The 13,985-nt window shown below is 45.8% G+C and overlaps 1 protein-coding gene and 1 pseudogene across 3 annotated transcripts in view; both read left to right on the top strand.

Moving 5' to 3' along the window:
- LOC115636545 overlaps positions 1-13,985 on the top strand; it is a 1,011,845-nt pseudogene that overhangs the window by 388,939 nt on the left and 608,921 nt on the right.
- Positions 1-13,985, top strand: part of LOC115636662 (zinc finger protein 3-like) — a 438,128-nt gene that overhangs the window by 53,590 nt on the left and 370,553 nt on the right. The gene's annotated exons all lie outside the window — the stretch shown is intronic.

Genomic DNA, 13,985 nt, shown 5'->3' with positions numbered 1-13,985 from the left:
GTTTCCATGTTTAGCCGATGCCTTCTTTTGACACTTGTCAGCAAAAAGACCTGTTTCTTTTGCAAGCATGTGTATGGATAGCCAGAGTTGGGCTTCTCCATTAACAAAAAAGATTGACCAAAATGTGACACGAGGATGCACATGCAGCAAGGCAGCACTGGATGCTGGATCCTGAAACTGCTCTTTATCCAGCAGGTCTCTTGGCAAGCTCTGCCACAGTGCCACTCTCTGGGACTTCTCCTGTAAATGCTCCATGTTTCATCAACAACAACAACATGAAAGGTGCAAGGACAGTAATTCTCCATTTCCTGCAAGCAACCCTCTTGAAGGGTCTCTGTGCATAGATATCCCCAGCAAATTGCATGGGCGCACAATACAGGCTCTCCTGTCACAGCAAATTGCAGCCGGAGCAACCTTCTTGCCAATGGCCTTTTCATCAGCTCCAGACTGAGGATTTGATTCTCTCCAATGCTCTGCTGGAAAGAGGTCTTTTCCTTCACAAGCAATTACTTGGATTGTCAAAGGAGGTCTCTTCTGTTTCCTAGGAAAACACAGACAAACATAAGTAGAGAGGACAGAAGCTGTACAACAAGGAAACACTGGGAGTTGAAGCCAGGATCTTTTGTTTATTAGGCAGGTGCTTTAGCCAGCTAAGCCATGGTGCCTTCCTCAAAGACCTATTTGTAACTGTTCCACTTGATGGTGCAAGACAACACCTGCAAATTCCAAAGTACAGACGTTCCCCATTTCCCTCAAGACTTGCAGACTTTTTGCTGTCTGGCTCTGTGGATGGAAAGCCACAGCTGAGTTGACAGAGGGCTTCTAACATGCTCTTCTCCCACAAGCTACTGTGATCAGATACTGATTGGTGCTCTGTGTTTCAGTCACAGCAACTTCAGCTCAACTCTGAGTCAGGGTAACCTTTCCATCAGCTCCAGATTTGCCATTTTCCAAGACAGCTGCAAGGAAGCCTCTCTGTGTCTTGAACAAGGATTGTGCAGTGAGATCTTTTCTTTTCGTGAAAAGAGATACAAAAAAAGGAGCCTGACAGAAAAGCCAGGTTCAGCAAGGAAGAACTGGCAGGTCAAGCCAGGATCTCCTGGTTAGTAGGAAGGCTCTTCAGCCAGCTCTTCCCAAAGGCCACTATCTAGAGGCCACTTGCCTCAGAGACTGATTATGATCACAGACCCATCCTGAAATTAGATCCAGGATATTTTAAAGCTTTATCTCACAATACAGTAACACAATTCAAACATGTTGGCACAGAGGACAAAGCACTCCTTCATTTCATATTTATTGCTACTGATCTCACTGACAAACTTCCTTTTCTCGGGGCTGCTCCCAGCACTTTAGGGAGTGTTTCCTCTTCTCCCTTCCAGCTGTGGTTATGGGACTGCAGCAGCTTCCCAGATGGCCAGCTTTGCTCTTTCACTTGCATCCTTCACTTCTTTGGCTGAATCTGTGTTTGCCACCAGTTTAATCCGTAGCTGAGGTCTCAGGTACCAGCAACTAGTTACAAAGGCTCAATTCCCATTCCCATCAGTGGGAGGTTATCCTGGGCTGCAGGATTTTTTTAAACTTCTCTCACTGCTCAAGCCTTTAATCATTCCTGTGGCTCTTCTCTGAACCCTCTGCAATTTACCAGGGAAAGCAACCAGCCCATGAACCTACCAACCAAACCAAACCAGGTTGTTCTGACTGATGTAACAATCTATTTACTTCCAAGGTTGAATATAAATCAGATCATTCCATTCACCCAAGAGTTCCACTTTAAGGGCTTTTTTTTTTCTAGTTCCAGTCAAATCCTATGCAACAGCATCATTGTTAAGTCATCACTTGGTCACTTCACATTCACAGGGTCCCAAAGTTGGCAGGTCTAAGTCTTTCCTCCCACAAGCTCTCATTGGACCTTTCAGCACCCCTGTTCCATCCCAAGACCTTCCTATTGTGAGTTCATCTGAATAGGACATCTGGGAAAGCCTTACACACACCCTAAACTTCCACAATCACCAGTGAGTCTCAGCCAGCATTGTAAAACAGAAGGTGTATTATTGGTCTGGAATCCAGCCTGCAGTGGTTCCCAACGCAGTGCCCGCGGGCACCATGGCGCCCCCTGGGGCATTTATGTGCACCCACTTAGTGCCCAGCAGGGGAGAGAAGCCACGGCCCTGCGCCTGCTGGGGACAGAGAACTCGGGGGCTGCAGGCTGCGGGTGCTGGTGTTCTCAGTCCCTAGCAGGCGCAGGGCTGTGCCTTAAGCTGGAGAGAAACCACAGCCCTGTGCCTGCTGGGGACAGAGAACTCTGTGGCTGCAGGCTTCATTCTATGTTAAAGTAAGAATAATAAATATATTTGGACCAGCAGTTCAACAATGTTTAACTTTTAAAAAATAAATAAGATGAAAACTGTTCATGATATTTATTTTGTAAAAACTCCTTAATTTTTCTTACACGTAGATAAAAAAGAGCAAATGCACATGGTAAGGTGAAAGAGTAATTGCCGAATAATTTAATTAACACTTTTTACATGTAATATTACCCTTTTTATCTTATGGATTCATATATTATGTATATTAAATATGATGTTTTTTGTATTATTTACTGTACAAATACAAAATAAGCCTTGAAAAACTGTTGGTGCCCACCATACTCTTCTGAAAACATGAATGTGCTACTGGCAACAAAAAGGTTGGGGACTGCTGCTTTTGAGTAGTACTGCTCCCTAGCCAGTTAGTCCCCTGCTTGTAGCTATGCATTGGATTGTTCTTCCCTGAAATGTAGTACCGTGCAGAGTGGACACAAATCAATCTTTTTTTAAAAAAAAATCAAACAACTGGAATTTATTGATAAAATGCTTTTTGAGGAAAAAAACTATCTAAAGATAGATCCCTTATAGCTCAAAGAAATCTCCTCATGGAATAGGGATTATAAATTCTAATTCTATAGTATGAGACAATATATTCATGTCATGTTTAAGAAAAGTTTTGTAAATGAGTTCCAATAGTTCATGGATTAGGGACCCAATCTTATGGGGTTCCAGGGGCTTCTGTATCAATTATTGAGGTTAATATTTCTATCTACCCAATGGGGCTCAGTGCTCAGTCTAGAAGATACCATCAGAGATGGTTAGTTTTGCAATTTTCAAACTGTGGATTTGAGTCTCCAGAGATAACATGCTTGTTAGCAGCAAAAATGTTTTAAAATAAATAATATATAAAGGTGAAAAATAACAGACCTCAACCTTATTGTTCCTCTGCAAATATGTGTACACAGAGTCAATCCCTTACCTCTCTCTAGCAGTGCAAAGTTTAAAAACGTTCAATGAATAGAAGATTGTTGGGGGCAGAATAGATCTGGACAAGGAGAAGAGGTCTGGAGATAAATGTGAGAAGGGAGGGACAGGTAATAGAAACAAAAGTGAAACTGTTCAAATAGCATGCTAGGGGGGAGAGACAGCTTGGTGGTTTGAGCATTGGCCTCCTAAACCCAGGGTTGTGAGTTCAGCCCTTAATAGAGCTGTTTAGGGATCTAGGGCAAAAATGTGTCTGGGGATTAGTGCTGCTTGAGCAGGCAGTTGGACTACCTATTTCCTGAGGTCCTTTCCAACCATGATATTCTATAATTCATATTTCAGAAGTCTTGTGGTCTTTCTATCACTTTCATTGATTTGAGATCTACCATACAATTCTCTTACTAGAAGGGAAAACCTGTAATGTCAGCAGGCTATACAAAAGATCCAGTTTGGGAATATTTCAATGAAGTTCCTCTACTTATAGGTAAGACAGGCATGAGTGCAAAATGAAAACAGTGCAACAAAGTAATGCAAGGCCTGACTGCCTGAATGAAACAACATCATGAGAAGTGTTCCTTCTCAGGAGGAAGCTGTGTTGAAGATGCCACAGGATCTTGGCTATCTTGAGAACCCATTTGTGCACAGGCAGGGTGACCAGGGTGGTCATAGAGGTCAAGAGGACATTGAAAAGGGTTTTCCCTCCTACTCTGCCATCTCCTGTACCTCCAGCCCCAAGTTCTCAGCCATGTGCCAAAGTAGCTCTTGATGCTTCCTAAAGTCATCCTGTGGGCTAGCCCTCGAAGGTCCCACTACCGCTTTCTCTGGGCTGTGGGAAGTCACTGGGGATGGAGGCAAAAGGGTGGGCAAGAGTTGTGTCTGCAATCAACAAGAAGGACAAACAAGGTCACACCTCCTCAACTCCCAAGAATAAAGAGGACAAAAGGCTCGAACTATTTAGGAGAAAAGTATTCTACCACCAGCTTACAATTTCAGGTGGCAAACCATCAGGCCCTGTTGGGCAGATATAACTTTAACCTCTGGGATGGTCTCAAAAAGTTCCAGGAATCCCTCCCACAAAATCTAGCCCAAAAGTTTGGCACCCTGGTGGAAGAGGGTACCGCGGTGGCCAGATGTTCCCTGTAGATGGCATGAGATGCAGCAGATTTGGCAGCTCGGGTGGTTGCATCAGCAGTTGTTATGCTGTTCCTGGCTCCAAATGGTGAGCTTCTCCCAGGAGATGCAGGCTTCAATTCAAGACCTCCTCTTTGACAGGGTTGGTCTTTTCTCCGAGCAGATGGACGCCAGGTTGCAAAGGTTGAAGGAGACTAGAGCTACCCTTCGCTCTTTGGGCATGCACATGCCACAGTCTGCTAGAAAGCACTTCTGGCTGCCCCGGCCACCAAGACTCTAGCAACCCTGTCACGGCTCTGCACTACAAAGGAATACTAGTTTTAGTTGTCGATGTCCTTCTTCCTCCTCCTCACCTGTGCGAGCTAAACCCACCGAACATCTAGGGGGCCAAAAGTGCTCATTTTGAGTGTGTGCCCAAAAGCGACACCCCAGTCAGCCACCTGGAGCCTTCCCTCCTTTGCCTCAACCACCTCTCTCCCTACCGTTCAGCCTGGTCGCAGGTTACTTTGGACCGCTGGGTCCTGGACATAATAGCTCAGGGTTATACCCTGCAATTTTTGGCCACCCCTCCCTCCCACTTCCCTGTCCCTTCTCAGGGACCCTTCTCATGAGGAACTCCTCATTCAGGAGACTGAAAAGCTCCCAGACTTGGCGGCTGCGGAGGAAGTTCCTTGGGAAATAGAAGGAAGAGTATTCTACTCCTGCTACTTCCTAACCCTGAAGGCCAAAGGGGACCTCAGACCCATCCTGGACCTGCATCACCTCAACAAGCTGCTCGAGAAGTTAAAGTTTCGCATTGCCTCTCTGGCCTTCATCATCCCTTCCCTGGATCTAGGAGATTTGTATGCCACTCTCAACTTAAAGGATGCTTAATTTAACGTCTACATATTCCAGGAACACAGGCGTTTCCTGTGATTCATGGTATCCGGGCACCACTTCCAGTGCACAGCACTGCCCTTTAGCCCGTCCTCGGCTCGCAGAGTGTTTGCAAAATGTGTGACACCAGTGGCAGCTCACCTGACATGTTGAGGAGTCCACATCTTCCTGTATCTCGACGACTGACTCATCAAGGGCAGGTCTTCAGGGCAGGTGCAAAGGAACCTTGATCTGGTGCACTCCACCTGCAGTGACCTGGGCCTGCTAATAAACACAGAAAAGTCCACGAGGTTCTCAACGACTCACGGGCTAGGGCCTGCTTTCCAGAGGTTAGGGCTATGTTGGACCTGATTTCCTATATAAAGAGCCCTTTGTTTGTTGGTTTGTTTATCTCTCCTCCAGTGGCCAAAAGCACACTCAAGAGTTATTCTGCACTTGCTCAGCCTGTTGTTGAACTGCTCCTTGCTGCTGTCCAGGTGCCTTGTGTATGGCTTTATAAGCCATGGCATTAAGGGGTAGGCAGGATTTCTAAGTATCACAGTGGGCATTTTGACTTCCCCTATGGTGATCTTCTGGGCCAGGAAGAAAGTCTCTGCTTCCAGCTTCTTGAACAGGCCAGTGTTCTGAAAGATGCACCTTACTGGGCCAGCCTGCATTAATGTCCATGAAATGCTCACGATGATCCACAAGTGCCTGGAGAACCATAGAGAAGTACCCCTTCTGATTAATGTACTCGATGGCTAGGTGGTCTGGTGCTAGAATTGGAATGTATGTGCCATCTATCGCCCCTTCGCAGTTAGGGAAGTCCATTTGTGCAAAGGCATCCACAATGTCGCACACATTGCCAAGAGTCACAGTCTTTCGGAGCAGGATGCAATTAATGTCCCTGCACACTTTTGTCAACACATGTCCAACGGTTGACTTTCCCACCTCAAACAGATTAGTGACCGATTGGTAGCAGTCTGGGGTAGCCAGCTTCCACAGTGCAATTGCCACGCATTTCTCCAATAACAAGGCAACTCTTAGTCTTGTGTCCTTGCGCTGCAGGGTTGGGACGAGCTCATCATAGAGTCCCATGAATGTGTCCTTCCTCATCTGAAAGCTCTGCAGCCACTGCTTGTCATCCCAGATATGCATGACGATTGATCCCACCACTCAGTGGTAGTTTCCCGAGCCCCAAAGGTGGTGTTCCACTGTGGTCAGCACCTCCGTGAATACCATAAGCAATCTCATGTGATAGTTACTACGCATGGCGAGATCAGTGTCAAACTACGCTTGCCTTTATAGTTTAAGGAATAACTCCACTGCCACTTGTGATGTGTTAATAAGAGCGAGCAGCATATTGGTCAACAGTGCAGGAGCCATTCCTGCTGCTCAAAGAGGCAGAATGCGCAGTACACAAACCACTGAAAGATGGTGCCAAATGTGAAAGAAAGCACCGGGATTGCTGGGATATGAAGCAATGCATCATGGGGCATTGGGACAGGACCCAGGAGGCCCCGTGACCCCCTCTGCCTTCCCACAACTCTTAGCAGCATAAGAAGAGATGCTCAGTGGGATACTGAGTGCACTGCTCTGAATACCGCTGCACGTGCCACAAGTGTGAATATTGATGAACCAGTGTGAACCAGAATCCCTGGCCTGATCCCCTCTGTGGAATGAAGCACAATGGCGACAGCCTGTGCAGCCTTCACTAGTCTCCCTATACTTGAAAAGCTTGCTAGCCCAAAGGGCTGGACCATCTATGCCATTACCTGGTTCCTAAACTGCAGCTACAGTTCCTACCCCACGTGACTCCAAAGCCCGAGAGGTGCAGAGATCCAACCCCTTGTAATCTTAGAAACCTTTTTTTCTTTTTCTAATTTTTGTCTGTTTCTTTTTATGAACTTGGAGACGTCCCAGCCTTTCTATTAGATTGGGGTGTAACTGTGTGGCTCAGTGAGGGTGAGGGTGTGAACACCTCTGAAATCTACAAAGGGAAGATGTTAGGAAGAACAGTTCCCCAAATTTTAATAGCCTTAAAACTCTGCCCCATGAAATGACAGAATGCATGGTCCTCACCTGTTCAAGCATTGCAAGGAATTGAACTGTAAGAGATATATTGTTCAGAGAGAGATTTTGAACTTCTTTTGCTAATGTCTCTATAAGGTCTGTACATGTTTTGGGGCGAGAAGAAATATTAGCTACACAAGAGTGAAATCTAAGGAGAAAACTGTAATTAGCTTTAAGGTTGTGGGCTGAATCTTAGCAATAATTTGGTTTCAGCGTTGAAATATTCAGCTGGGTAAATCTGTGTTGCACTGCCTGGGTAAAAAACTCTGATCGGGTTTTCTGCATCACTAAATATGCACCTGCCTTCTTGGGTTGCTCTTTTAAAATTTCTAGGGGTTGATTTTCTGCTGCATTAATCTGACGGTTGGACTAAAAAGATGACTTGATTCCAACACAATATCCTTGTTAACTCATTGATTTACTGATTTGGCCTGAACTTTATCACTGTATTGTTTAACCCTTAGCTGAGTGGTGTCTATAGTCATTTAGCCTTAGTGACGTGTCCTTGGATTTAGTTGTTCATGTTAATAAAACATGTAACTGGGATACTGAGTCATTTGTTTAAATAAGCAACAGCGACTGGAACTTTTCTCTGTATATTTAATTCAATCTCCATTTTCTTCATTTCATACTGTTCTAAGTTAAGGAATGTGCAGCAACAAAAACTGACACAAACCTGTTGCTGCCCCATTCTGTGCCCATCCAGCAGGAGTAGAGAACAAACCCCTCCTGGAGCAGGGATTGTCACACTGGACTGTTAAATACAGATGCATGTTCCCAAGGTTTGCTGTCTTTCTCCAGTCATGGCATAAGGGTGACACCTACAGCTGCTTGTAATCACGTCTGGCAGGAAGGAGACCTCTATGTGCAGTGCCTGGGGAGGCAGGGGGATCTGGGAGATTCTGGACACTGGAGGATATTTACCCAGAGCTCAGGAGCAATCTACTCAGGGGTGATGCAGTAGAAAAGAGCTGGGTCCTGTTTTCCCCACTTATTTCTCCTTATCCCCTTTCAATCTCTCCTCTTTCCTTTCTTCCCCCTCCCTCACCCTCTGGCAGGGAGACTTGGTCACTTCCCTGCTCCCAGGTGCGCTCACTCTCCCGTAGCTGGATTGGCCCCTGCGAGTGCTAATAGGAGCGAGAGCCTGGGTGCGGGTCACTCCCTGCAGTGGCTCTGGGACACACAGAGGCAGGAGCCGGAGCAGAGATGAGGCTAGGTCCCATCTCATAAAGTCCCTGGCCCTGTGAGTGTGGCAGCTGCAACCTGGGATGGGCTTGAAGGAGCCAGGAAGGGGCCAGAGCAATGGGGGTCTGGTAGGAAGGAAGACAGGAAAAACAAGGAAAAGAGCCATGGGGCAACTCCTGGAGGCTGGGCTCTGTAAGGTACGAGACACTGCTGGTGCTGCTGTCTCCAGGTTGAGTTGAGAGCCCAGGCTCAGCTCTGGGCTGCTGTTGTGGCCCCAAAGGGACTGCTCCAGGGACAGACTTTCACTGAAGCACTTTCTGTGCCCATCCGAGGTGGGGAATTTCTCCAGCTGGACCCAGTCCCAGGCTCTGCTACCCCTGGCCAGGGGCTGCAGGCACCAGGGGCCAGAGGGACCACAGGGGCAGCCCTGGGTGGACAGAAGAGAGACTCCACACAAAAGTCCCAGAAGCTGAGGGTCTCACAGCCCCTGGGGATCTGCTCTTGGGTGGGGTCTGGACAGCGATAGAGCCTCTGCCTCATGCTGCCTCAGTTGGAGTGTGAGAAATTGCTATCTGCAGGAATTTGCTACTTATGGTGCACTGAGCATGCTCACATGAAGTGAGTATACTCAGTAAATCTGCTGAAGCCACTTCCCTTCACCCCGCCCTTACTCAGAATCAGATTCTGCAGATTGCTATTTGCAGGGTGTCATAAACATATAGCTACAGGTAGCATAAAATACCCTGTAAAGGGTTAAAAAGCTCAGATAACCTAGTTGGCACATGACTAAAAGGACCAATAAGGGAAGAAAATACTTTCAAATCTGTGGGGGAAGGTTTTTGTTTTCATGTTCCTTTGTTCTCTCTGGGTCAGCAAGGAACCAGGGCATGGAAAATACATCTCCCTAAGCACATGGCATAGAAAAACCTTAGAGTTCTGTCCATAGGCAGGTCCCTGCATACCTTGCTGAGTCACAAGGAGTATTTACCTTCTCTCAATGGGTCGATTGTATAGCTGATGGTCCTTAATGGGCCATCAAGCAGGCTAGACAGAACTGACACCAACTTGTCTGGGGTGTTCCCCAGAAGCAGAGCACATGTTTGAAATATGGGCAGCATAAAGCCAATATTCATAACATCAACTGAAAAAATGATACACATCTAGAGATAGCATAATTATAATCAGCCAATCATAACATCTCCATAGACCCCTTACATGACAACCTTTCTACAATATTAGCTGCAAATATAGAACAATGGTCGCAATGGTGATCTATACAGTTACAGATTATGTCAATAATATCACAGGAGGTAACACGGCATCTGTGAGACTGATATTGGAATACTGCCTCAAGTTTTGGTATCCTAATTTGAAAAAGATGTTGTGAAATTGGAGCTGGGGCAGTGAAGAGCCACCAAATGTTCTGAGGGCTGGAGAAAAATGCCTTCTAGTGAGTTATTGAAAGAGCTCAACCTGTTTAGCTTGTCAAAAGATGATTGAAAGGTGACTTCATTGAAATATTGAAATGCCTTAATGGAGAGAAAAGATTGGGTATTAAAGGGCTCTTTAATCTAGCAGAGAAAGGCATAACAAGATCAAATGGCTGGAAGGTGAAAAGAGACAAATTCATATTACAACTAAGGGACAGGATAATTCACAACAGGAACAAGCTACCAAGGAAAGTGGTGGATTCGCCATCTCTTGATGTCATTTCATGAAGACTAGATGCCTTTCTGGAATGTGTTTGTCCCAAAAGTAGCTATTGTGTCATATAGGAGGCCTGTGATATGCAGGGGGTCAGATTAGATGTTCTAATGGTCTCTTCTGGCCATAAAGTTGACTAATTCCTGAAAAACTGAGTGTAGCATTGGAAGCAGCGTCTGATGTTTTCCTGTCTAGCCGGCTTGCTTCCTAGAACGAACGCTCCTTGAGTGGGGTGATCCACAGGGAGTAGCTCAAACCTCCAAAGTGCCTGGCCAGGGGCAGGACATTAGCACAGCAAGGGAGGGGTGTGGCAGTGACATTACAAAGGCCTTTGACATGACCTGAGACTATTGGTCAAAGGTGGTGGGGAGGTGGTGACCTCAGAGAGAGATGCTGACATCAGCCAGGCAGGAGAGGAGCGAGGGTCCAGGGAAACCTCAGAGACCCCTGTGGCTTTGCTTCAGCAAGTCTCCTTCTCCAGGTCTCTCTTTGACGACTGAGAGCATATTCGGGTTCATGTACATGAGCGCCAGGAGGAACCTGCTTCGAGTTTTCTCCTTCCCTTTTAGTGATTTTAGTAGAAAACAGCTGTCCCTGTTTAGAAGGTAAGAGCCTCCTCGAGGTTTGAAACCTGTTCAGTCTGATCCATCTGGTGACTGTTGAATTCTAGGCATGGAAAACTGGAGCTTAAGGAGGCAGAATTTTATTCTGCAGCTGGGATTTTGTCCCTTAGAATCACTGGGGACATTAGGGTTTGTCCTTTTTGTTTCACCTTTTCCTCCATCCCTCCCTCCCTCCTCTCTCTTCTTCTCTTACTTCTTTTGTCCTTTCTCCTGTTCCCCTCCCAGCAAGAAGATGTGTGTGTGTGTGTGTGTGTGTGTTGTGGGAGTGTGCTCTGCAGCTCCCACTGTGGGAGGTCCACCCAAAAATGTGAGGCTGAAATAGTGCTCGGGCAGTGATTCTCACCAGTGACCTGGCCATCTTTTGGGCTCTCTGGTGAGAACCCTCAGCCTCCCATCCTCAGTCTCTACCCTGGTTGGCTGAGCAGGGGGTTATTGACAGGGAGGAGACTCAGGACCTTGTTGTTCTTTTTTAAAACCAAGTAAATAAGTCATAATCACTTATATGTTTGATGAATTTTGCTGTGTTTGTGCATTAATGGTCTCTGAGCAGTTCATGATTCTCTCTAACATTCCAGTTTTCCTAACATATTTGCTGAATAATTACTGTGCACTGTTGTTGCTCTGGAGCTCATCTGAGAGCACTTTATTCAGGTCATTCAATGTCTGAAATTCAAGATCCGATGGTTAGTTTGAAAATCAGGGATTTGGGGTCCTATTCCCAACTCTGTCACTGACTGGGTGTGTGACCTAAGACAAGTCAATTCTCCTTTCTCAACCTTAGCTTCTCCCTCTTTCAGGTAGGGATAATAATGATCCACTCCTACCTACTTCATGGTAGGTGGAGGATCAGGATCCACTGGAAAGTGTCACTTGGAGCAGTGCATAATATGAGGTGTTCTATCACGTTTTCTCAGAGCAGATTATGACATAATAGAATAGCTGAAATAGTCAATTTTATTTGTATTTTTTTTGAAATTTTTAAGAGCAGCAACTACTTAGCTAAGACTGAAGCATCTTATTTAATGTTTGAGATCTAAGTGTCTCCTCTTTGTGTGCAATGAGACAATTTAACACCCTGTGACAAACAGGAGATTTTTTGTTGTGCAACAAAATATTTTTGCAGAAAACTTTCATCCCACTTGTTATGATTTCGAGAAACAAACTGGTTTAGTCTGAATTGAATTTTTGGACAGAGACAGTTTCAATGAAATTTCCCCACCATCTTGATTCCTGGGCTCTATCCCTGTCTCTGAGGCGGGGATGGGGGAGTTGTCCATTAGAACAGGAGTCAGGACTGGTGGCTTCTCTTTCCGGCTGTGCCATCGCCTTGCTATGTAGGTCCTTGTGTAGGTCACTTCCCTTCTCTGTACCTCAGGCTCCTCCCCATCTGTCAAATGTGAACAGGGACAATTTTCAAACTCTGGGCAGTTGTGAGCCTGAGTGACCTTAAAGACTAAGGGTACATCCAGTCTACCAGCCATATCGGCGGGTAGCAATTGATTTCTCTGGATCGATATATCGTGTCTCATCTAGACGTGATATATCGATCCCCGAATGTGCTCCCCGTAGACTCCAGAACTCCACCAGTGTGAACAGCGGTAGTGGAGTCGACGGGGGAGCAGTGGACATCGATCCCGTGCCATGAGGACCTAAGGTAAATCGATCTAAGATACTTTGACTTCAGCTATGCTATTCACGTAGCTGCAGTTGCGTATCCTAGATCGATCCCCCCAACCAGCCCTCTGAGTCTAAAAGGGAGAGGGAAGTAAAGGAAATTTTTTTAAAAATAAACCAAACATTGTAATACAAGGATGACTCCAACAGCTCACTATATAGTCATGCCCCTTTCTTCCTCCACTGTGGTTTAATGACTTGCTGGGATGTGGGACATTGATTCTCTCATTCCATTGATAAACTGATACAATGTGACTGAAATTAAACCAATTCCCAGGAAAGAAAACATTACATCCCTGCATTGGCTGGGAACTGAACACAAGTCAACTGTTTGGAAGGCACCTGTGCTCACCACTGTACCACCAATGCATCTGTATAAGTATTTCTTCTATGTGCCATGTATGCTTGCCAAATGCCCCCCGCAAACAAACAAACAAACAAACAAAAAACTACAGAGCTGGTTGGAGAAGCTGGAGGCAGCCTGTCAGCTGGGAGCTGAGATAAGGTCCCCAGAGTCACTGACAGATGGGGACATGGGCTTGATATCCCAGCCTCAGATGGCTCCAAACCCATCTCTGCCCTCAGAGAAGGGAAATGAAAATCAATTAGCATAATAGCAAAGTTTACCCCAGAAGGAAGGAGACCGCTCCTTTAAAAGCACATTTTGGGTTAGTTCCTGCTACGTACACATGGTTTTGTTGCTGATGATGCCAATCCTTGGGCTCTGCTCAGAGAAGGAATGATTCAGGCTGTCACTCAAGTGAAGAAGGGAGATGATTTTTTTGACAGGGACGGCTGCCTCATCTTAAGGGTGTTTGTGTGTCACCTTCTAATCTAGTAGGTGCTTGGTACATGCAGGCAGCCCCCGCTCCGGGGTCTCTCCCAAGGAAATAAAATCCCAAAGCCCTTCACCAAAAGGAGGGAAAGGAAATGGCTACAGGATGGAGTGAGGACATAAGGAAAGTAACACAACCCCGTTCTTAGGGGTAAGCCATTATTTTTTGTCAAGGTCCAAAATTGTTGGTCAGGGTCTAGTCAAGGTCCAGACTCCAGTGTAAATAATAACAAAAAATAACAATAATGATGATGATAATAATAAGTAAATAAAAAGATGTTGGGTTCATTCAAAAGCAATGTGGCCACTATCTGCCTATTGATTACCCCACACTGACTCTGAGAGGTGATTTATCTCCACTCTCTTGGATTTGAAGAGCTGGTTAGTTTTACCCTTGGTATCCCACCAGGCTGAACATGCCATGTTATCAGTGGTGACACTACGATTGAAAGATTATATCGTATTATAAAAAAACTGAAAATAAAGATGTGGTCTGAACGTGAGCGTTCTGTATTAAGAGGCTGGTTCCCTCAGTTTAGTTCCGAAAGCTCTGCTAGAAATGCCCCCTGGGATCCCAGTACTCCCCAGCAGGAGTGAAAGGGGAAGCCCCCAGCT

This window comes from Gopherus evgoodei, chromosome 1, assembly GCF_007399415.2.
Source record: "Gopherus evgoodei ecotype Sinaloan lineage chromosome 1, rGopEvg1_v1.p, whole genome shotgun sequence".
In the NCBI taxonomy this organism is placed as follows: Eukaryota; Metazoa; Chordata; order Testudines; family Testudinidae; genus Gopherus; species Gopherus evgoodei.
This window is presented reverse-complemented; position numbering and strand designations above follow the sequence as displayed.